Genomic DNA, 26,162 nt, shown 5'->3' on the forward strand with positions numbered 1-26,162 from the left:
AAAAAAAAAAAAAAAAAGGATTTTTTTTTTTTTTTTTTTTTTTTTTTTTTTTTTAAGATAGCCCAATCTCCTGTTTTGGAGCTTATGGATGCAGAATGTTCTTCTTTCTCTGGGAGGAAAGATCATCTTCCCAAAATAACTGCCCATTAATCTGATAACAGTACTGTATATTTGCAGTGACCCACAAAAATTTATTATCAGAGATGGTGAAGGTGAAAATTTTTAATAATGCTTTCTACTTTGAAAAGTTGGAAATCTTCAGGTTTTTTTTTCAGGTGAATTATTTTGGACCATAGGTTTCTGCACTGAAAACTTTTCAAAGTAAATGACATTCCATGGTTTTAGAGCAGGAACATGCATTTCCAAATACATCTGCATAATCCAAGCCTTCATTCTGCAGTGGACTCGGGACCAAGCGAGTCATGTTTAATGATGGCAGAGGTTCCCTCTCAAGTACTAAGGAAGAAGAACTTTCCTGAACAGGGATTAAGACTCCTGTCACCTTCCAGGGTTGCTCTCCCCTTATACCCCCCATTCTTGACCACAGAGCTTCTATCTGAGGAACGATGGAAACACATGAGTTGTCCTCCAGGCAAACTTGGGAACACACCTCATCATATTGTCACCAAGACTGTAGGACAGGGCAGTGAGCAATAATGTGCAAACAGATTCACAAGTGGGCCATTGTTCCAGGCTGTGGTTTCTCATATGTCAGTGTGCTTTCAAGTGCTTGCTTCTTACCAGCAGGGTCAACAACAGACCCTTAAATTACATAGTTGCGGGTGTAGACAGAGCCTTCCCAACCTTGGCTCTCAATCAGAACAAAATTTGTGCTGAGACATAAAGAAAGCTCTGTGCTGCTGGGAATGTTCATCCAGAGAAATCTAAAAATAGTGAGCCGCTTTGCTGTGGATGCCCACCGGGACCTTGGGATAATACTTTGCTGTAAGTGAATTTCAGGCAGTTTATTTGCTGAACTACCCATAGAGAAATCCTAGATCCACTGGATCTGGAAGGAGTCTCAAGCATAGGTCTATTTTTTTTTCATATTTATTTATTTATTATAGAAAGAGAGAGTGCAAGTGGGAGGGGCAGAGGGAGAGAATCTCAAGGAGACTCCCCTCTGAGTGCAGGGTCCCACACGAGGGCTCGATCCCACGACCCTGAGATCATGACTTGAGCTGAAATCAATAGTCAGGTGCCTAACTGACTGAGCCACCCAGGTGCCGCAAGCATCAACCTACTTTAAAAGCTCTCCAGGTAATTCTAAGATGTGCCGAGAGTTGAGAACACCCGAGCCAAAGCCACACAGGAGCTCCACACAGAACAAGTGAGAGCCTCTGGCTGGCTGTAAGTGGCGTCCAGTGCCCCCAGCCCTCTGACCCTACACTGGTCTCCACCATGCCCACAATAGGATTTCCTGGCACCTTCACCTAAATACACTGGTTTTATTAATCTGTTTTTAGTTCCAGAAAGCTCTTAAAACAAGGAAACTGACTCTTCTGAGATAAAAGAGATGAAAACAGGAAGGTGGGGAGCCTAGAACCCTCTGGATTCCAGCCTTCCCCATCTCCTCTGAAGCTAAAGTTCCACACTTGGAATGACTGTGCGCTCAGTTAGCCACAGAGCTGAGCTGGACTAGAGTAACCATCTATGCAGCATATCTCAAACCATATACTCCAGACCATCAGACCTTCAAAACATTAACAGATGTCACCTGAAAAAATAGTCATAACAGAGGGGAGGTGTCTGTGATCAAATGCCTTAGGAAAACAGCACCCGTGCTCTCCCACTCTTAGATATTAAATGCTCTGGGATGCCCTGTGGTTAACAAAAATACATATTGCTTAACCTAACACTTAAATGTATTTGGTCAAGGAACTGTTTTTGTAAGGAATACCTGTCATCTTGGGGACCCAGTTTGGAAATCCCAATTCCTTCTTGTGAAAATAGGGACTCGAGGACTCGAGAGATGATGTCAAGGTCATGAACTACCAACTGCCAGGGCCTCCCTCACTCCCCTTGATGCACCTGGGCACCCTTGACCTGGCCTATTCCAGCATGCTGACAACTTCTCACCCACAAGGTGTCTATGTTCCCATCATAACTGTCTAAGAACTTCCTCTGGTCCTCTGGGTACAGCCCTGGGTACAGGGGAATGGTGAGACTTGGTGCATAAGTGCCCATGTTTCCCATCCCCCCATGTGGGTGGGTTCCACGAAGTTCTCAGAGGGTCACTGAGTCCTGGTTGCCCACCCAGAAAATCTGCTTAGGGGTGCCCCTCTCACTGGCTTCCTCCCTTCTTTCAATCACCGGTGCGTCCCAAGATCACCTTCCTGATGAGTTCTTATCTCAAGACCTGCTTTTGGGAAATGCAAATGAAGAATTACTCACAGAGCAAGTTAGGGATAATGATCTAGATGTAAGGTTAGAGCAAACTAAATAGATGATTTTTTTGGTTAGGATTTTATTATTTTTTTTATTTTTTATAAACATATAATGTATTTTTAGCCCCAGGGGTACAGGTCTGTGAAATAGATGATTTTTTTTAAAGACTTCATTTTTTTAGAGTGGTTTTAGGTTCATAGAAAAATTCAGGGGAAGGTACAAAGGTTTCCATACATCCCCTGCCCCGCCCGCGCACAGCCTCCCCCTTTAGGAATATCCCCCCCCAACCATATCAGCAAACCTATACTAACAATGTCATCATCACTCAAAGTCCGTAGTCTAAGCTAGGGTTCACTCTTGGTGTGGCTCTTTCTATTGTGTTCAGACAATGCACAATGACATGTGTCCATCGTCACAAAATCACACAGTATTTTCAACTGCCTTAAAAGTCCCCTGCGCTAATGATTTGGTTTTGATAAATGAAATCAGATTCAAGCTCAAGATGCCAAGTGTTAAGCAGACATAAACATTTCCTCCTGAGACAAGCAGCTAAATTCTACGGTCAGAATCAAAACGCTTATTAAGCTTTTTCTTCCTTCTGACCTTATAAAGGCTATGTTCAAGATAAAACATTTTGCCTTATCTTCAGAAGGTAAACAGGGCTTCTCCGTCTTTGTGCCCTCTGGTGAAAGGTCACAGACAAATAATATGTCACGTTGCTAGAATGTTCTTTGAGAGCTAAGAAGGAAACTGAAATGCCTAAGAAAGTTGAACTCGGGAATTTCTGAATAGGCTGCACATCTGAGGTGACTCCAGGCTGCCAATTTCTTCTTTTTTTTTTTCAAAAACAGTGAATAAATTTGCTCAAGAAATTAGCTGTCGATAGCAAGGGTATGAAAACTGAGCCAGAGCTCTAGCTTTGGCCAAGGATCTCAAACTGTTTTCCAGATATTTGGGGCTCAGTAAAACCTAACACATTTTCCTCAGCAACTTTTCCTCCCCTTTAATTTCCGAACACTGAAATTATGAGGAAATTTTAATTTGTGTTTTTTTAAATATGAGTTGATACAAAGCAGGCAGAAATGAATTTTCTGAGGATTCTTTTAAAGGAAGGACTGTCAAGACACTGCACTTGATTTTGGTGGAATCAGTTTTCCTTGTCTTTGAATTGTGCGTACTTCTCCACGCCGGGGGTCGGGGGCGGGGCGGGGGGGACAATGATGTTTGAAATCTCAAGGGAGACGTTTACATTTTCACCAAAGGAGGGAATCTGTGGGGATTTGGGGAAACTTGGTATTACAAAGCTAGGAAGGGGACGAATAACTATGAAGGTAGAGAAAGCGCTCTTCCCTTTTACCTTAAAGGAGACTGAGCATGTCGAAGGCCAGTTGGACAATAGTCAGGAAAGGGATTACAAATAGATTAATACGTTGTTAGAATCCATCTGCTCAACTCTGAGTATTTTAAGAACTGGCTGGATGTGGGGTGTGTGCTTCAAAACATAAATGCGTCTGACTGCTCTTTATCAAAAGTCACGTTTGCCTGAAAACCCGTTCCCAGAAGTACTACTCTTGTGCCCTGTGAGGGCACGGCCAGTCACTCCTCCTTAATCGCCTTCTTATCCTCAGTGCTTTGCCAGAAACTTCCCAGCATCCTGTGGCCTGACCTCAATCCTAGACAAATGCCCAGACCATCTGACTCTCCCCTTGCTTAGCTCTGAAACCAGATCCAGCTCTGGGGGGCAGAGTCTGTCTGAAGATGTTGTTCTCCATCTTCCTTGACCTTATACAGCGGAGCTCCTACTATGTAAGACATGAGCTCTTCTGGACATCTCCACCTCTGATGCCTTCGACCAAAATGCTTCTCCATAAACCTCCTGCCTTCTCCATACAGTGCTCCTATCCCTTCAGAGTCAAAGATGCCCTGGAGATTACAGAGGAGGTCTCCTACAAAGAATTCTTTAAGGGGGTGATAGAAAGGTCCCCTTCAACCCATAATGACTCCCTCCAAAGCCTGTCACAGGCCAAAAAAAAAAAAATCATTCAACTCTTTCCTCTGGATTAAAACATGGAAGACAACAGTCTAGAGAGATGGGGAACACAGGATGTTGTTATCGACCACACTGGCTAAAATGAACTTCTCCAATTTGTTCTGATTTTCAAGAGGGCTGATAAAAGGGATCATGGACACAAGATATTTGTTTAAAGATCTCACAAAGAAAGATGCATGGAGCCCAAGGAGTTGAGCAATCAAAATATTTTTCCTTTGTTATGGGAATGATGGGAGTTGAGGGCAGACATTAGGAAACAAGACAAAGGTACTATATGCCCAGAAGAAGAACAAAACCCTAAGGAGAAGACACAGGTAGGAAAAGATGATGAACAAGATGGTGGAGACAATGGTGGTAGTTACCACTCGGCGAGAAGACGCCATGTTGGTCGTTTGGCACACATAACCTTATCTGACTTCCCTAGGCCCTCTACCAGATAGGTATTTTCATTTCCACTTTACAGATGAGGATCCTAGGCTCTTCCCTGACCTTACTCACACAACCAGTAAGTGGCAGACTGTGGCTTCAAGCCCAGATTCCCCTCTAGAGATCATAACCATCCCACTTGGTCATAGTTAGGGAGCCCATGTGTGGTTTTTGCAGGCAAAAAGAAAGGAGAGAGAGGGAAAAAAAATCCCACTAGATCTCCTGGATTGGAGGTTGGCCTGAGCAGCAGAAATGTCTGTAAATTAAATCGATGATTGCTCCTTGGCCACGCACGCCACCATTCACCTGCGTCTGTGGCTCCTGATTGCAGACTCAGAGGTATCGCAAGGGATCCCTGTATCCACACACGCACCCAACCTCGTCTGCAGACACACTACATCATGCTCATGCCAAGAGATTTCTGTGATTGATGATATACCAACTGATTCACGAGTGTTATTGAATTCACAGTAGATATTTATCATTGTGTATTTCCCAACCTAGGAATATTAAAAGCGTAATTAGAATCATATGAGATGAATATATTTGTTATTAAAAGGGGATTTTCAGTCCTGTGATCCAGAGATTGTGTTCCTAGATACGTACTCAACAGAAACTCATCAATGTGTTCATTGATAGACATTACACAAGAATGGTCAAAGCGGCATGTTCACAATTTCCCAAAAGTGGAAACAAACCTAAATCCCAACAAGAGCGTAGCAGAGAAATGCATCGTGGTACAGTCACGGCAGAATACCATGGAGCAACAAATGTAAACTAAGGCACGCAACACCAGGAGGAAATGCACAAATGCGAAACAGCAAGGGAGCCAGAAACCTAAAGAGCTCTGTTGAAGCAGCTCCACTTCTGTAATGTTCGAACACAAGCACAGCTAACCTACGCTGTTGGAGTCCAGAGAAAGGTCACCTTGAGGGTAGTGAGCGGAAGTTGAGTGAGAGAGGCTTCTGGAGAGGCTTAGAATGTTTGGCTCCTCAGTCCGGATGTTGCTTACATGACTGCATTCAGTTTATGAGAATTCCTTGAGCTGGGCGTGTGATGTGTATGTGTTTTTATACTTATGTTGTATTTTAATAAAACATGCAAAAATCACAGAGCAGGGGTCCAGACCTAGAACTCAAATGACCCAGGGCTCTAAGGAAAGGTTCATCCTAGCCACGCCAGATGCTTATCCTTTGCCAAACGAGAATTTTTCTGCCTCCTCATTCTTGCTCAGGCCATCTCCCCAGCTTCAGATCACCCACCCATCCTTGTCTCTGAAAACCTTTTCCATCCTTCGTGCCCCAGGCCAACAGCATCACCTCCAAGGGACCTTCTCCACTTCCCTGGCCAGGAATGAATTGTTACTCACCCAAGCCCCAGAGTGCTCTAATACCATTTCTCCGCTCACAGCTCTGAGGTTCTCAGAAGTGAGAATAGCACAGTACTTGCCAGTGATAGGTCATCAATGAAGTCTCCTGTCATTATAATAATGCCAACATCTCAACCTCGTAACACAGTGACTTATGTCTGTCTTACTTCCTGCCCTCAGGAAGCTCACAGTCTGGGGACAAAGACATGTCTACTTGTCTTTGCATGGCCCACCAAGCCCGACCCATGACCTGGCAGACAGCAGCTGCTCAGGTAATGTTTTTGAGTGAAGACAAGTGTCATTTATAAAAAGAACTCGCAGTGACGGGGCAACCTTTAAGCTGTCAGCTGGTCCGTGTCACACATCCATGGCAGAAAATATCACCCTTCCTCCCCAGCGGCTGCTATTTTAATGGGTTTATACTAGACTAAAAACCCCCTTGGGGGCCCAATGTATCTACACAGGCAAGAATGTGAGCTTTACAAGAAGAAAACTGAAGGCAGCTGAGATGTTTGTAGCCTGGTGATGAAAAGCTCAGCCTAATTCTAAGTCCCTTGGATCAACCCTGGCACAGGCTCTCACATACCAGGAAAAGGATCCAACAATCAAATCAACATGGTGACACGCAATGAAAAATGACAGAAGTGGCAGCAACACGTCCGCCTTCGAGCCCACTTCAGGCTCGTCTCCCAGGAAGAACAACAGCATTTCTGATCCGTCCCCACCGTGTCCTCACTCTATCATTCTGCCTCCTTCCTTCCGTTTTCCTTCCCTGTTCTTAATAACCTGCATGCTGCCCGGGACAAATTCACACTGAAATGATTTTTTTTTTTTTTTAATCATTACTGCAAAATGAGAGGTGCTGGAGTGCTAACATTCCTGAATTAGTAATATTGCTGCCATCCATGATTTTAACTTTCTCTTTTCTGTTGGCAGAAGCCAAAACATTAGGAGATATTTTCCAGCATTATAGTCAAACTGTGCATTTTTAGATCTGTGGGCAGGCTGAGTGATCTCCGGCCAGAGTCTGAGCCCTCGGCTCTACATTCCAGTGTCATTCTCTTACCACAGCATCATTTCTGGCCTTTCCCAAGTCATCGCTTTGGAGAAAATGAATTTTCAGAATTTTGTTTTCAGAATTTAATTTAAGAATAACACAGACAACCTAGGGCCGGCAAGGCTGTTGGTGAAGTCAGCAGAAGGAAGGGCTGAGACTGGCAAGATGAACATGGTCAACACCTCCCATCACCGAGACCTCTGCACCTACACCAGGAATTCCACTGGAAATTGGTCCCGGCAGCCTCAAGTGGCCACATCTTTAACTGCTTTTATTGCTATTACAAGGAAACGGCGTTCAGAGTACAATCTGTATGCTGGGACTAACCTACTTACCATTCAGGTAAGTACTTGAACTCCCTCTCTCACAGGAGGCAGGCCCAAGGCGAGTTCGGGATAGCATCCTTCCTTCAAAGCACGGGCCACAATTGTAAATTTACTAATGACATGAGCAATCATACATACGACGTCTGCCTCTCCACAGAAATTGAAGTTCCATGAGGGTCAAGGGCTGAACTGCTCTGGTTCATGCCTGCGCCCGAGGGTCCCAGACTCAGCAGGAGGCACTCGGAAAAACCCCTGTTGTAATGAACACGAGCTAGCTGACACCGACTGTTGGAACCAAACAACCCAGCAACTCCCACCCACTATGGGAAAGAAAGGCAAGTGTTTTTCCTAGGCCCATGCAGATGGTAAATCCATGTTCAAATTTTCATTCCTTTCTTTTTCTAGGCCCCAGGCTCCAGGGCCCCAGACGGTCTCCTGTCCCTCAATTATGGCACCACCATCCTCCAGGTAAATCAGTTTCAAAGTCTGAGCAACGTCGTCAGGTTTGTCGTCTTTACCAAGTTCCCTACTTCTGATTAATTGGTTGTGCCTCTAAAAACATTCTCCTAGCCACCTGCCCCTCTCCTTCCTCTCATGGCATCCCAGGCCAGGATCTGGCTACCACTCTCCCCAACATTTCCCTGATCTCTGACCTGCACTCTTTCTTTTAACCAAGTCCCTCCCTTTGTAGCTAGCAGATAATTCTAGATACTTTCAGGTCGCCTCCTACTAGGAAAAGCTGTAGTGAATGCCCCGCATCCTGTTGTAACCCATAAATGTGACAACTTAGGATACTCCTTGGTCCCCAGATTTTTTCCTACATGTTCCTTCAGTGTTCGGTTGAAACGCCACTTCACGCAGAAAGCCTTTCCTAAATCTATTTCCACCTAGCAAAAGCAACCAAAGGCTTTCACTGCCTTTCAGGGGGACATGTGTACATATTCAGCTTTATAAATTAGAAAGAGTCTGCTTAGCTTGTTGCTATTAGTCTGGAAAGATCTTCTGGACATAATCTAGATCATATTGGTCTTTGTTTACCCAAAAATGCCAAACACTATGCCTGGCACATAGTAGCTTTCTGAAAACATTTCTTGAGCTTAATCAAATTCATTCCTTCATTCATTCTTTCAAATGCGCCGTCTCTGTTTACCCACCCCCGCCCCAGCCCAGGGATCATGAGGCAGAACAACTGGGTGAATTTTGGCACGAGACTTTAACTCTTCCTTGACTTTATTTCCTTGCCTCTAAAAAAAAAAAAAAGAAGAAGAAGAAGAAGAAGATAATGCATGTAAACCACTTAGCCCAGCATCTGGCACATAGTATATGCTCAGTAAATGAGACGGGCATAGGATTAGTAGTATTGTCTCGCTGTTCCATTGTTGGGCAGGAATGATTACTAAGCCATTCTTCCCAATTCTGAGTTCAGCTCTGTCTCCTAACTCCTACCACTGACCATAGTTTCTCTGCTGTGGGCAACAGGAATGAGATGACTCTGAAGTGGGCTCAGATATACTTTTAAAAACCTGGTGCTCAGTCCCAGGCCTGGAATTTAAAAAAAAAAAAAAAAAATGAAAACAGGTCAGCTGGGGAGAGAGAGCTGGATTTCATTAATTCCATGGGTTTCTGAGAAGGGCTAAGGCTCTGTAAGTTGGTGTTCATTTTCTACCTTAGGAGTTTCACTCTGGGGGTCCAATATTCTGCTTAAATTTCACTTATTTCCTTTAGCTGGAGGATTTGGGTAAGCAAGGAAAATTCTGCAAAATGACTTCACCACTGGCAGTAACTTGCCCTTGGCCAAATTGACTTGCAATTACTCTGAGTGTCAGAAGTTTCCAAATTAGTGTAGGCCCTGTCTGATGCCGAGTAGGCTCCTTGGGGTGGGTCACGTCCATGGCTTGAGTCTAGCACAAGAAGGATACAGCTGCCCAGCAGAAGCATGTGCCCTGTTGTCCTCATCTCCCCCTGCGTCTGGTCCGATCCCCTGCTGGGAACTAGGGCACCGAAGGACTGGTGTTCATTTCTCCATGTTCCCACTCCCCTTCGACTCTGTTGTTCTACCTCTGGGTTCATTATTTTGTAATAAGTGGTTTCCACTGACAGAAGGTTCCTTTCTTTCAGAGACTGGCTCTTGTTTTCCTCAAGGTGCTCTGTAACCGTCCCATTGCACTCTGAGATCGCAAAGACCAATCTCTATGAAGAGAATTCCACACCGCATGGTGGGATCAGGGCCAATGACCCTGTAAACTTATCTTTAGAATTCTGCAACCGTTTCCAGAAATGCCAATGAGAGGCTTTAACTCTTCAGTAGTTGCAGCGACTTCTTTTCAATTACTAAATTCAGAACAACCCAGAATTTTCTTCAACTCGAGCACCCAAGGAGAAATAAATTATGTAGAATTTGTCAAAAATTCATCCCATGTGGTGGGATGGCAGCAGTAACCTCCTAACTAATCCTGTGTCCCTACTCTTGTCCTCTATCACCTCTTCTCTACCAGATCCCACAGAGATTTTTTTTTTAATGTAAGTCATAATACCTTGCAACCCTGCTTTAAAATGTTCCATAGCTTCAACTGTACTCAAAATAAAATCACGGACTTCAAAGCCTCATCTACTCCAGCTTCTAGTAGTTTCCCACTCCCTAAATCACCCTGCTCTTTGCTTACCACACGCATGCAAACAGGACCCCTTCCAGTCCCTCAAATGTGTGGAGCCTGTCCTGGCTAAGGGCTCTTCAGTTTTGTCCTCTCTCTTCCTTCCACCTAGACGATTCTTCTCAAGTTCTAAAGAGATGGCTCAGTCTCATCTTTTTCTCTCACCTTACATTCAGCTTTCTTTGAGAATCCTAAAGTAGAACCTCCTTCCTTGTCCTGCAAATCTACTCTAAATAATTTAGCTCGGGTTGTTTTTTGTTTTTGTTTTTGTTTTTAATGTAGCCTTCCTAGGATTGCCATGATTTATATAGTCGATGGCCCCAATTCTAAATAAATGGAAAGGCTAATGAGAAGGGAGTCTACACAGACAGACTTGCTGCATTGCCCAGGATGGGGCCAGGTGGGACATATATCCATCCTAGGTCGCTGAACTAATGTGAATTGTATATAAGATTACCTCTGTAACAGCCAGGGAGAAGTACTAAGAAGAGAAAATACTCCCTTCTCTTTAGCAACATTTTGCTCACTTTATAACAAAAAATCCTACCCATGATGGGAGCTTCTCACTGCCATTGGAAGAGCCAAGGTTGATGTGATTCCAACAATAGATTTCTTCTCTAATAGTCCAGTGTTCCTCTAGGATTGGATTACAGCCTCCTTCACACTCCTTAGATGCTGCAAAGCAATAAAATTAATCAGAAGAGGAATTTCTCCTTGATCACTGTCCACTGTTGTTTCCCTCATAAGACAGACACTTGGTAGAGGAACTTCTTTCGGAGGTAAACGAATAAGCCTGTGGCTCCTAAAGTTAGCAAGAGGTATGTCTGGGCATCATAAGGCCTAGGATTTGAAATAAAACAAAAATACAAGCAAAAATAAAGTAACAAACATAGCAGCAGTACTAGTGAATCCTAACATTTAATGAGTGTGTCTTACATCAGTTTTCTGTGTAAATCTCACATCAGTTCTTTGGAGATGCTGATGTTATCTGTCCATTTTACAGGTGAGAAAACTGGGGCACAGAGAGATTAAATAAACTAGCCCAAGGGCATTCAGGCAGGGAGTGGTGCATCAGGATTTGAATCCAGGAAGTCTGACGTCAGTATCTTTGTTCTTAACCACTTACAGCCCCCCACCCATGGGCCAGAGCGACTTGGGGGTCAGCATCTCACAAACAGGGGCAACAACACCCAAGTGCCCAGAGTCTCAAAGGGAGAGGGTTTGCAGGAGTGGCTATGTAAGGCCTCAGGCACCTTGCAGAAATCACAAGAGGCTGAGCAGTGTGCTCTCCACAGACCCCTGCATGACACAATCTCCCAAAAGCACTAGAAATTCCTGCTTCGTCTCCCCTCTCTTGCACTGGGCAGCTCTGTACCTAACCCTTATCTACACTGCTTCTGTAAGGTCCCCCCTACCAGCTTCTTCTCTTTCATCAGGCAGCCAATCCTCACTCCAAATCTGGTCCTCATCACACTGACCCTTCTCCCCATTACCTACTGAGCCACCTGGATTTGAACCCCAGCTCTGCCACTCACCCTGCAGGGAAAACCTGAACATGTCACCTGCACTCGTCTTCGGTTAGGAGCTTCTTCTTAAATGGGACTAACGTCACTGTCCCATAACGTTCTTTTGAAGATCTAGTTCACAGTGACTGCTCCAAATATGGTAGCTACATGGAAAAATAAAGCACTTAGCATTTAAGACTTTCTATGTGCATGGCTCCTACCTACGTTTCCAAGTTTACCCCATAATGATGCCCTTCAACAAATACCCCTACCTCTGAGATCTCCTTTTCCTCTAGACCGGCATCCCTCCAGGGGTGGTCCTGGACCCTCTGTATCAGATTCATTTGACGTCCGCCCCCTTCAAATTCAGATTCCCAGGCCCCACCTTTGGCCTTGCTAATCAGAATCTCTCAAGATGGATCTCCATTGGCTTCATTTTTCACAGGTTCCCCAGGCAACACTTGCAAACACCAGGGATGAGTCCTGCTGCCCGATCTATGACAATGTTCCCTCTGCCTGAGACTACTTTTGGCTCACATGCCTGTCTCCCAAACCTCACTGATAATGCAAAGCCTGACTTAAATGTCTCCTCCCTCATAAAACCACTCCAGGTCCCTCTCTCCAGAAATAATCTGTCCCTGCTCTGAATTATGGCACACTTCCTTGTATAGCGGTGACTTGGCCTAACAATTCCAGGCTTTGAGGTGAAAGTCAGTATGGAATCCATATTAGCATCTATCATAGGTATCACTCACAGGGCTTCGCACAGAACAGGTGCTCAGTGGAAATGAATCTATGGGCAGCATGAAGTCCCACCACCATATTTTGGGCCATCTTGATAAACCACCTGTACTAAGGAAAAACCCACTCATTTGACAATGAGGAGGAGAAAATTTTTGAAAAAGTCGACTTTATTCTCCCTCTCTGCTCCCTTCTTCTCTCTGATTCCTGCCACTGTCAGGATCACACCTTTCTTCCTTAGCCCACATCTTGTGAGGAGGGATAAATGGAAACCCTTCAGTACTTCCCTTTAGCTCAGGGAGGCCCGGCTGACAAGTTACATAATTCCTCTTTCCGTTTAAAAGTAAGCAAAAAAAGGAAATCCATGTAATCATAAACAACCATGTCAAATTGTCAGGTTTCTCCGATACAGGTTCCTGTTCAGCCCAAAGGGTTGGAGCAGTTTCTCTAGTGTCTAGGCCGGCTTCGGGCTCCCTGAGTTCTGCAGCTTGGGGGCTGGTCTCTGTACGGCTAAGCAGAAACTAAGGAGTGCCTTCAACCAGCTCCCTTCTTAATGCACTGCAGTACCTTTTACTTCTCTGCCTTAGCTCAGGCTGCTACCAAAGATCCCCACAGACTGGGGACTTACACAATAGGCACTGATGTCGTGCCGTTCCAAAGGCTGAATCTGAGATCAGGGTGTCAGCACAATCAGGTTCTGGGTGAGGGCACTTTTCCTGGTTTATACAATGCCCAGCAGCTTTCTGTACCCTCATATGACAGAGAGAGAGAGAGGGAGAGGAAGAGAGAGACATCATCTCTCTCTCCTGGTTGTTCTTATCCGGGCATTAGTCCCATTCTTGGGGCTCTACTCCCATGACCTAATTACCCCCTTTCCAAAGGCCCTGCTTCCAAAGACTATCATATTGTAGATCTGGGCTTTAATATATGGATTTGGGGGTGACATAAACAATCCATAACACCCCACCCATTCATGATCTCTGTACAGTCCCTCCTAGATTTTGTTGCAAGGGACATGCCTTATCCCCAGGCAGTGGCAAGTAAGATGGCAGCAACTGTACCAGGGGAACTCCAGAGCCAACAATGGAAGCGCACTTCAGTAAGGCAAGAGCAGCAATAATCGTTTCCATCCTCACTCCCCTCACTCACCACGTTCCAGTCTTGTCACTCACACCATAGTTCTCGAAACCCACCAGGCTCTTTCCCACTTCTGCATGGGCAATTTCCCTTGCCTGCTATGCTCTTCCCCTATTCATGTGAATGTATGAACTTGTTTTAAAAATCACCTCTCCTTTAAACTTCGGCTTAAATAGTTCCACAGAGAGGGCTTTTGCACCTGTATTTTTTAATTAAAGTAACCTACTTCCCCAGTGCTTTCCTATTTTAGCCCCATATTTATTTCCTTCCCAACATGTACCACAATCTACAATTCTTCTATTCATTTCTCTATGTGCTTGCTCCTTGCCTATCTTTCTGGCAATGTATAAACTTGAACAAGGTCAACAATCATGTCCATCTTGTTCACCATTCCTGACACATAGTAGCAGCTCAATAAGTATTCGTTGAGTGATTGGATAAAATAAGTATGCAATATATAATCATAGGAAAAGGAAAGAAAGTCACACAGATACATCAAACCTTTCATTCTTACAATGTTACGGAGAGGAAATAATCATTTATGATTTAATTTTGCAATAATATAAGATTTCAACATTAGCTCTGTGATTTAAGTTATTATTTTGCTGCTAAAAGGAATAGGTCCTCCTTATGCTGGTTTATGATTTACCATAATACTAATTCTATAGACTCTGACTAATAAATCTCAATTCTCCCAATGGAACTCAACTCCTACGGACTAAAAGTTGACATCCTTATGAGACATCAACAAAGAAAAGACAATTTGAAGAAGCAGATGTGGCTATTTTAGAAGAAAAAAAAGTGTACATTCTGTTTTAACTTTGCAAGTCTCAAAGAATTCTTTCATGACAATACACTGAGAACTACTTCATGAAAATAAATAGCCACAGAGGAATATGGATTTAATTGCTTGAATTGCTGCATTAGCTAAAATAAAACAGCTGTGATCACATTCTGGGGCAAAAACCATTGTTCAACAAAGAGTTCTATAAAAGATCACCCCAGTGATGAGTCTGGCTTTCTAAAATCAGGCATTCCACTTCCTGGACCACCCATTGTTCTTAGGGTAACAGCAATTCCAATTTGGGGGGCATCTGGGTGGGAGAAATATTGTCTGTGCCATAGGGCACAGAAGTGCTTGATAGATTTTTCCCTTTCCTTCAAATACACAGCTCAAGTTACTCAAAATTACTCAGCAAAACAAATTCCTTTCATATTTCTATATTCCCAAGACACAGGAAAGGTGCTAGGCTGGCGGCTGGGGCTTTTTGACTTCCAATCCACTAACAGATGAAAGGAGAAATAGCCTGTGTCCAAATTCTTCCTAAGGAATCTTTCTGAACAGACCTTAGTCCCCGGGAAAATGAGTCTCCAAGGTGGTAGGTTTTGACATTTCTTAGGATCAGAAACCACCTTGAGATCATGAAAAAGCCACAGAGCACTGCACAGAAATTCACAGACATGTATTAACACCAAGTTTGCAGACCGGCCTCCAGAAAAGTAGCTCCGCAGACACCCTAAATCACCCACAGACCACAAATGCAGAGCTCTTATTCTAAAATGCAGCAGCAGGGCTGGAGATGGGGAAAGCCAAGCATTCAAATGATAGTTGTTGTTCACCAATCAGCATGTCTATCTCCTTTAACTCTGCCCACACACCAGTCTCACTGCTGACCCGTCCAGGGACCCCATTTGCAGACCTTGAAACATGATCAACATCAAAGCCAGACGTTAAGAAGAAGAGAAAGTCTGAGGGAAAGGGAGCAAAAGGGCCATTAAGCAGAAACTCAAATTCTTAAATTTCTAATATTCTACCCAGTCCTACATTTCCAAGAGTCTGTTCCATTGACCTCACCAGCCAGTCGTTACCATAGATTAAAAAAAATGTGCCAAAAAGCCAACCTTAGAAGTTACCTCAAAATGCAGATTTCCAAGTCTCACCAGCTCCCGCTTCGAAAGGATTCTGTGATTTTTATTAAACACTGTGCGATTCTGAAGCTGGTGATCACTTCAAGCACAATTTTGATGGTTTCCCGTTTTCTTCTCGGTGTCTAAGAAATCTCAGTATTTCAGGATCCAAAGCACACATCCCTTTCTCCTATCTCTGGAAACTTCAGGAACACCTTTCATCCCATCAGGAGTAGCAGACATGCGACCATTCCTTCCTGGCATACACCCCTCCTCAGTGGGGCATTCAGGGAAGAGATGTAGTGAGAGGTTTCCAGATGACTCCGTGCCTAAGAATGGCTGAGAATTGTTGATTTATAGCCTTATTTCATCAGCAGTCTTCCTCTTGCCATATCATGAAACACTCAGGGTGTGCGACACAAGGGGAGAAGGTGGGGGCGGGTGACTGGCAATACCTTTCCCATGGCCGTGCTCACCCTCCCTGCTCACCTTTCCTGCCCACCCTCTCTAGCGAGGCTCTCTAAGGATTTTCCCCTACCCACCCCCCACACGATCCTCCCCTTTTGAATTCCTATTTCACTTAGTATTTTACTTAGTGTGAACCATGAAGTAGAAATAATGCTCCCCCTTGTTCTCTCCTGGTTTCTTACCTGCCTCCTGATCGCTAGTTCTCTGAGGGCAAGCACATGCCGAAATGCCTCTGTCCCACACAACATGCAGCCAGTCATGGGCACAGAGCACGTGCAGTGGCACCTGTCACTTTTGCCTGCCCAGCACCTATTCCCCATGCCCTACTCCCTGGTCTTTTCTGGTAACTGCATCTCAACTCCCCTAAGAGAAACTACCCTCCTCCAGCCTATGTCCATTTGTTTCCGGGAAGAAGCTAACTCCGTATCCTGAGTCCCAGGGGGCCCCTGATCAAGGTTGGGCTAATCAGCAAAGCCCATTTCCCTGGAACAATGATTGGTACCTGGTTGTCACATGACCCAAGCTGGGCCAATAAGATTTGGTCCTGGAACTTTTACAAGTATAATGCAGAAGTGAATGGTCTCCTTCTTCGAGGTTGCTGGCGCTAGTTGGTCCTCACCAGCCTGCCTGTCTCCACTAGCGGAAGAGCTGCTCAAGAACGGAGCCAAACAGGTGAGGGCAGGGCTGAGGGATACGGGGCCGGTGACTAAGTCCTAGAGACCTGGTTCATGGATTCACTCGGGTCAAAAGCTAGACCTACCTCCTGAACTTTTCAGTTATCCAGAGTATACAGTTAATAATATCATGTAATATTTGAACCAAATGGAGTGTGTTTCTATCACTTCAACCAAAAAGATGCACATTTATTTATTCCTTAATAGATATTGATTGGTTGAGTTAATAGCCATTTTTAGAATTGGGGAATGTTGGATATACTGTATCCCTCAAGCCTACAATTTTTTTTTTTTTTTCAGAATAAGGTCAGTTGCTTAAATTCGATCTTTGGCAAAGAAGACTGATATGGTCCTAAAATGATGGCCTTTGCTATCAAACCAGTGAATTTGGATCCCAACTCTGTCACTTATAAACTATGTGACCTTGGGCAAATTACTTAGAAATCACTAAACAGGAGAAGATTGCAGTAAAAAAAGAAAAAAAGGTGCATTGTTATTGGAAGATCATTTCTGTGTAGATGATGGGTTGAAAGGTAGAGAGTCAAAGACAGGAAATCAGTATGAAGATCAGACAACAGAGGATAAGGGTTTCAAGCCACGCAGCATCACTTGGGACACAAGCAAAGGGCAGATTGCAAAAACTGCAGTAAGACTTAGTAGCAAATTAAATGTGGGTGTGAGGGAAAAAAAGGAAGAGTCAAAGTTCCTGAAAACTAGTTCAATTTTTTTTTTTTTTTGAAACCCTAAAACAGAGAAATGTGGTGCCAGGTGGTGGGGCTGTTCTTAAATTCTAGTTTATCCCATGGAGTTATTTTTAAGAACACAGCCAGCTTTCAGGGCAGACCTATAGCTTCCTCCCTCTTGAAGAAATTGGGCAGCTTCTCACTCCTGGGAGATCCTTCCAGCAGGTGATGCTTTCATCACCATGATTTAAAGCTGAGTTTCCCAAATGCTGAAGGAGTCCACCTAGTGTTCTATCAGGTGGTTTTCAGTGGATCACAGAATGACTAGCTGCACGCAGACAAGACGCTAACTAACCTGGATCACACTGGGAGAAAGCTGTTCCCTCTCAGGCGTCTTGATTATTTTGTCAAGGAAAAAAAAATCCCACATGGGATCTAAAACATCTTTAACACCTCTCTCTAGCACTTGCTAGCCGCCTTGTTTAACAGGGAGCATATCTCGGGCTTAAAAACCTTCAAGAGGCCACAATATCCAGCTAGAGTTAAGTAATACTGTTGTGCCTTTCTTGAATTTATTTTTACACGTGCTTTCTTTTAATGGCAAGTGGAACTTATTCTCCTCTTGGAGTTTATGTCTGGGTATCTCTTTTTAAGAGACACTTATTTAAAAAAAAAAAAACTATTAAAAGGTAACTAAAGAAAAGTAGTACTTAGCTATGGCAGGAATTGGGAAAAGGATTTACAAAAGATGCCTGTCCGGGACCAGCGGTCCTAAAACCTCACCAACGGTGGCACTAGGACAAATGTCTGCTTAGGAGGTATATAGCACTCAAAAGATCATTAAAAGTATTCCATGCAGCTGAAAGCTTACAGTGAGTAAACGTGCCCACTCTGTGGACAGTCAGAAGCACAGGACGCACCTGTCCCGCAGGGCAAGGACTTCTCAGTACCCGCGGCACTCAGGGCTCTCGGTTAACCTGTGTGCGTGCGCGCGTGCGCGCAGCATCCTGGAAGCCTCCGGGGAGTCCAGCTCAATCTCCTAAACAACTCCTTTCTATAACCAAGTCAGGAGTTTGGTTCGCTGTCGTTACGAATAAACACTGTGCTCAGCCCGGCTGCTCTGCTCGGAAATGCTCCTGTTCCAGACGCGCTCCGCTCGGCGGCGCTTCCTACCGCGGCATCAGCCTTCTCGGGCGCCCGGCCACGCTCCCGCCGGACACTCATTCACACGGGCCGCAGGGACATCTCCGCCACTCGCACAGCACGCCATCTGGCATAGGGATGTTTAATTTCGCAAGCCGTCTTTTGTTTACTGGGTCGACTTTTCAAGGGGTAAAAAAACACACCTCCGGCCGCCCGGGAGCCGTCTAAGGCTACCAAACGGCTCCCCCTAGTGGCCGGTAGTGGCCTTTCGCGGGGAGTCGTGAATCATTCAGGACTGGGGAGGGACGAAGACCCTCAAGGCCTGCGCCTCTGGAGGGTCATTGTCCAAAGGGGCACTAAAAAAAAACGGCAATAAAACAGTACATTGCCAACCGTGTGCAGTTCCCGCCTCGTTTATTCCTTTATTTTGCCAGTGAAGATCATTAGAAAATAAATATCATTTGACATTGCTTGAAATTCATAAAAAGCCACCAAGATGTCCTTCAGGAGGTGAATGGATAAACTCCGGTCCGTGCAGACAATGGAGTATACTCAGCACTAAAAAGAAATGAGCTGTTAAGCCATGAAAAGACACGGTGGAAACTTCAATGCTTATTCTTAAGTAAAAGAAGTCAATCTGAGAAGTGATTCCAATCATCCGCCATTCTGGAAAAGGCCAAACTACGGAGAGAAAAAAGATGAGCGGTTGCCAAGGGCTGGAGGGAGGAAGGAGTGAAGAGGCAGAGCACAGAGGATTTTTACGGCAGAGAAACTGTTCTCTATAATACGATAATGATGGCTACCTGTCATTATCCGTTTGTCCAAGCCCATAGAATGCCTAAGACCAAGAGTGACCGTCAAGGTGAATTACGGGCTTTGGGTGATCAAACGTCAGTGCAGTTTCACGGATTGTAATAAATTGATCATTCTGGCAGGTGATGTCGATGTGCACGAGACTGTACGAGTAGGGGCAGGGGGATGTGGGAAACTCTGTACTTTCTGCTCACTTTTGCTCTGAATCTAAAAGGGCTCTAAAAAATAAAGTCTATGTTTAAAAATAAATAATACATACGTGAATAAAGAAAATCCAGGGCGAACCCTGTTTTGCACATGTCAATAACTAATTAGAAAGATGTAGACCCTTCCTCCTCCAAGCGTGGTCTGAGACCACCAGCATCAGTACCACCTGGGAGCTCTTTAGAAATTCAGAGTCTCAGGCCCCACCCAGAACTGCTGAGTCAGAATCTGCATTTGAACAAGATCTTGGAGCGATTTCTATTAAAGCGTAAGACACATTGGTATAGCCTGGTCCCTACCTTTAATGGAGCTTCCAGCTCCATGAAAACATTTGGGGAGGGGGGTCTTTGGTATAGTTTGCAATGGAAAGAGAAGCAAAGCAAAGATAGTAGTAATGAATTTCACACTTTTGATTTCACTTCTTAGTTCCTCTACCCACAGGTTTTTCCCACCTGAGACATCTTTACCTCCTCTCCATATGTACACTTCTTGCCAAATGTCGTTCAATCAGAACCACTGAACTTGCCACGTGCCTGGCAAGTGAGAGATACCAGGCAAAGACCCTTTTCTTAAAAAGCATATAGAACAATTAACAGGGGATTACAGTTTTGTCTGGCTCCCCTGTTAGATTATACAGGACAACAGGAACGAGCACAGGGGCTCCTCTTGAAGGGGGTAAGAGAAAGTAATAAGTCATATTTGGGGGGGCATCCATCACATGCCAGGCACGATTTGCTATCTCATTTACTTCTCACAACGATTTCACAAGAGGAGAATTATTTTCCTCCTTTACCTGATGGAAAAACTGAGTTACTATGTAGTTCGGCAATTTGCCGAAGATCTCACAGCCGAAAGCAGCCACAAAAAGGTTACCCCACTCCAAGTAAGGGCAGTCCTTGAAAACTAGAACTAAGTATTTCTTTCTTTAGCCATTTTAGACTCAGTACCTAACATAATATCTGGCAATAATAGAGGTTGAACACGATAGTTGTTTGACATTTGTATAAATGAATGATTATCCACATCTGTCAAGGCTGAGAGAGAGGATGGCATACTTGCCTATAATACTCTAATTTGATGTTGATTTTTTTTTTCTTTGCCTCGCATCAGGCCTCGAAAACAAGGATAACTGCCACTATCCCTTTCAGGCACTTACTATGTGCAAAACACTTTAAATCTATTTGAAATTTGTTGTAAAAATTTTTTTTAAAATTTTTTTAAAAGTAAGTTTACAATGAAACAGTAATGTACATGAAGTAACTTGCCCAAAGTCACATTGTCAACAGACAGCATTTACTAAAGGCTTGCTTATGAATAACTGAGTGAATGAATACACAAACTTACAAAGCCCGACAGGAGTCGGAATGAAATCCCTCTAGGCCTCTGTGGCCTTGAACGTGAATACAAATCCCTCACTTTTATGCTTCAGGATGGTTTGCCCCAGCCTAGAAAGGCTCATGAGAGATTTTTCCACATGAAATCCTGGAATAGAAACAAGACAAATGCTCTATTGACAAAAAAGTAAACTGCTCAGGTTACAACCATTTATAAATTAGATTTGGAAACACTGAAGACACACCTGCCCTCCGGACTTTGAGAGGAGATTCGGGTCATAGCGCCCTGTTCATCTGTAATTTGGCCAGAGATCCTCCAAAAACACCACAAAACCTGATTAATTTGAAATAGATGAACTTCTATGTTCCTGGGCCACACGACATTACAGGCCAATTATCCAACCTTCCAAGCTCGAGAAAACACAAGGAAACACACTATGTATTTGGCCACATGCCTTGCTCTCGACTTTTAAACCCCTATGTATATTTTAATGGCAATTTGACCCATTTGGTTCCAATTATTTGCATTAGATGCATCAGAAGCAACTTTGAAAGAAGCTATGCTCCAGTAACGTCCTCAGTGCTGTGCTAGACTTGGACACCTTCTCCATGGGTTCCCCCAGCAGAGTCAGCTGGGTGGAATTTGTATTAATAAAAGCAATATGGAGATTAAGAGCTGGGACCCCAGAGCCAGACCCCCGGGGTGCAAATCCCCCGTCTCGTGGTCATCTCACTGCTTAGGATGTGTGTGACTTTGGAGTTGCTTCCCTTGTCTGAAAATGCATAAAATAATAGTAACCCCCATGGGGTTATTAAAGATTAGCCAAATCCGTGTGAAGTCCTTATGGAAGTATCACAGCGTGCCAGGCACAATTTCAATCATGTATTGTCTGCAGCAATATGGAGTGTATTACTACGCCATAAGCCGCAAGTAAAAGAAAAATAGCATCGGAGTGGCTTGTAGATGAGGATTTATTTCCCTCGCACATAAACACAGAAAGTCCAGGGCAAGGGTGATGACCTCAACCCCCCCAAAACCTGATGCTCCACCACACTCCGCACACGATCCTTTCTTTCTGATCCACGATGGCGACCCCCATGCCAGCCGACTTGTCCGTATTCCAGCCAGAAGGAAGGAGGACAGAGGAGGAAATTACAATCCTCCGTTCAAGAACACTTGCCAGAAGTTGTGCACGTCACTCTGTTTACATCCCATTGAACAGAACTTAGTCTCGTGGTCATGTGTAATCTTAAAGGAGACTGGGAAATGTAGCTCTTTATTCTGTTATTATTTAGTCTATCATTACTACTGCAGGGCAAAAAAGGAAGGACAGATATTGGGTGACAATTAGCTATCTTGGCCACGATTCAGAGTAGAAGATAAAAAATACCATTGTGGGGGTGGCTTGGGCCATTTTAAGGAGTTACTCAGTTTCCCTGATTATCTTCAGTGTACACAGGAGGTATACATGCTGTTAAACTTGTTTGTTTTTCTCCTGTTATTAAAAAAAAAAATACCATCTGCATCTAGGATGCACACCAAATGGAGATCTTTGGATAATGGAATGCGGTTGGAGAAGACTGCAGCTTTTACTGTGCGGTCGGCCGCCTCCGCATTCTGTTTGCTTCTAAATCCCCTAAGTATATGCTGTACGAAACACTAAATAAATGTTTATTCTAATTATTGTACAAAACTGACCGCAAATCTCTTCTCTCCAGTCTCACCAGAATTGTACCCATGGAAGGCTTCAGATGATTACAGATTTAAAAAGAAAAGGAGAATCTGGTGACTTTGAACATTGCTTCAGTGAGAAAGGAAGGCTCCCAGACCCCCAAGGCCAGGCACTTTCCTGGCTATAGTAACTGAAAAGGGGATGGCATGCCCATAGACTCAGGGTGCTCCTCCCGAAATTCGTGTGAGACAAGACACCTTCCCAGCCCATCTGAGCCTTTGTGAATAGAAGACGTTGACAACGCATACATAGATAATAGGAAACATATGTTTGGCCAGTGAGCTCGCTTTTTGGTTAGGTTTGAAGACTGTAACAGATATTCTGGAAGCTTCCCCAGCATCCTACCCTACTCTCTCCTTCTGAAGAGTCGTATTTGCCAGCCTTGTGGTTCGGCTGGGGATTGGCTTGAGTCAATCAAAGAATGCAACCCTGTGTCCACAATAATTATTTCAGAGTTGGGTACTGCGATGGAATGAAATGTGAAGGAAAACCGCTGGCCATTCCCTTAGGACCACAAAGAGTATCTGGTCTTAGAATGAAGGTGGCAGATTAATAGCCTGTATTACTTATACAAGGTGAAGAGAAATTGGTCCTTCATGGCATTGTTGAGGCAGGAGATGGAACCTTGTAAAAGCCCACGGCCTTTGAAATTCACAAGCCAGTAAATTCTCCTACAGTTTCATCCCCTTGTGTTAATGGTTCTGTTTAGTGTTCCAGTTGACTCTGAGTCATTAAATGAAAACCTGAAAATAGACAAATTAATCAGGAAGCCATAACCAAACATCTGTCCTATCAGTCATACCAAGGATGAAATGCTGCTCTACCATTTTGCCACATCTGGGAGCCCAGTCAGCTCATTGGAAGAAAACATGAGACTCAGTACTTTATCAGGAAATTCGAGGTAACGATAATGGTCTCTCAGGATTGTTAGGTATATAATCTACAACGTGAACAAAACGGCCCAGGACCAAGCCCGCTTCCTAGACACAGAAACCAAGGAAAACACAGTAAGATCACACATGAAGGGAAAAGGAAGAACTTATGTTTACTGAGAATTAAATTCTGTATAAAGAAGCTCTCTAACACACACCCAAAGAGGAAGATGGATGGATGGATGGACGGCAGCGGACGCCAGACTTCACAGGACATCACGAAGATGAAAGATCCCAGACATTCCCTGAGCAAAATTTACATATAGTTTAAAAAAAAAAGGACCAAAAAACTGTTTATGGCATAGCTCTGTCAGTTTTGCAAATGCATATAATTACATAACCGCCATCACACTCCAGGAGCGGAATAGTTCCATGACCCCCAAGTTTCCTTCTGCTCCTTTGAAACTCACTCCCCTCCATCCCCAACTCACTCTCCCTGAAGGTCAATAAACCACTGGCCTGTTTCTGTCCCTGCGGTGTCACCTTTTCCACAATGTCATACAAATGGAATCATGCACAATGGGTCTTTGAGTCTGACATCAGGCACTCGGTACAGCGCACTTGCGATTCATCTATGTTAGGGTGTAAATCAGTCCTTTGTTTTTACTGCTACCCCTAAACATTTGATTAAAGCTCACCTTCTCAGCCATAGGCACCACAAAGATGATGATCTTTGGGCACGGAGAGATCGTGAGCCCCCAGTTTTATATATATATTTGGAACTGTTGAAGGGAAAGAAGCATGTTAAAGTGTGCTATGGACTGAACTGTGCCCCCCCCCCAAATTCTTGTATGGAAGTCATAACCCCAATGTGACTATATTTGGAGATAAGGTCTTTAGGAGGTAATTAAGGCCAAATGAGGTCATAAGGGTGAAGCCCTAATCCATATGATCCCCAAGATATGTCTCTCTCTCACATTCTCACTCGCTCCCCCCCCACCCACCATGTGAGGACACAGTGAAAAGGTGGCCATCTACAAGCCAGGAAGAAAGTCATCACCAGAAACCAGCCCTGCCAGAACTTGATCTGGGACTTCCAGCTTCAAGGACTGTGAGAAAACACATTTCTGCTGTGAAAGTCTCCCAGGCTGTGGTACTTCATGACGGCAGTCCCAGCAGACTAACAAAGTGACTCAGAAGAAAGACCTGGAGTTGGTAATCAGTGAGATGGGTTTGGTCCTAAACATCTGTTTCCTGTTTCTGTGGGAGGGGGATGAATATAACCTTCCATGCACGCTCATTACGAAGGCTAAGCCACTTGGGTAATTTATGTAAATTGCTCAGCACAGTTCTTTGCACCTGGAAGAGCTCAGTATACAGCACTTCTTACTGGCTAGCTCTGCATCTGTCCCTGTACCCAATATGAACCCTTACACATACAGGGATGCTCTGGAAATAATGGTTGAACACTGAAATGAAATGAGCATGCCAGGAGAACTGTCTGTATTTTAATTTAATTTGTAAAAAGAAATCATTGATGCCAAAGGATGTTTCTGACATCTGACACCATCAATTTTCTGTTTACCACAATCTAAACAGGAAAGAATCTTATAGTAGTCATTTTCATTTTAGTATAAGCGGATTTCAGTCATCATTACCATAATTAGGTGCTAAGCTATTTACCAGCAATCATAAAAAGAAAACATGTGTATCTCCCTGAAGCACAAACTCTCTAAAACAAGATGGGAACCATTTGGAAGAGGGGGAGAGGAGGCGGGAACAGACAGTGAGGTACTTTCTTTTGTGCCTGAAATCGAAATTGGTCCTTCTCAGGGCTATGCAGGGAAATGGAAGGTAAAGAGGAATGCAAAGGGTGTCGTGTCTCTTGAACTTCGCAGCTCCCTGGGGAAGGAAGGTGGCTCTATTGACTCTCCTTTGACACCCACGGGGGTGTGCTGAAGCCAGCTCATTCTAGCTCTAGAGAGCGGACTGTACACTTTGCCCAATTCCCTAGTCAGGGATCTCATGTTGGTAGCTTCAAATTGGCAAATGCTATAAAGCAGGGCTTCCCTCCCTCTCCCCAGAGCCGGCTGTTCAACACTGACCAGCATATCACTGGGTCCGAGGCCTGGCTTGCTACTGCTTCCCAGGGGAGGAGACCAGAGCCACCGAAACCATCCCTCAGAAATCTCTAAGACGGGTGGAGGGAGAATGGATAGCAGCTGTCAGAGGAAGGGACCGGGAACGTTAAGGAAGCCCAGAATTCAGAGTTTGGATGTAAAACCTTTCTTGATCTTTTACCATTTTTGAAATTCGGTGGAAATCTGTGACTCAGTTCTGAGAATTAAACCATATATGGTATTGGAGAAAATTATCCTCCCAGATGCTGACTGCACCTGCTAACTTAGCAACAAAGTTACTGCTCAGTTACTCCCAGGGAAAGTGTTAAGAACACGTTCGAGGATTTAGTCACCAAGAAGATGCCCAGAGTGAGCACATTCACGCAGTGTGTTTGGAACTACCCAATAACTTAATTTTTGCTGTTGTGGGAGGAGTCACAATACAAAATAAGAACAAGTTACAAAAGCAGAGTGATTTTAATGACCAGAGTTGTATAAAATGTAAATGCCTTGAAGGTTATACAGGAGTTAACTCTGAGTGGTGTGGTTCGTGGTTACTT

Source organism: Enhydra lutris, unplaced genomic scaffold (genome assembly GCF_002288905.1).
Source record: "Enhydra lutris kenyoni isolate GAN:26980312 unplaced genomic scaffold, ASM228890v2 scaffoldscaffold30, whole genome shotgun sequence".
Taxonomy (NCBI): Eukaryota; Metazoa; Chordata; class Mammalia; order Carnivora; family Mustelidae; genus Enhydra; species Enhydra lutris.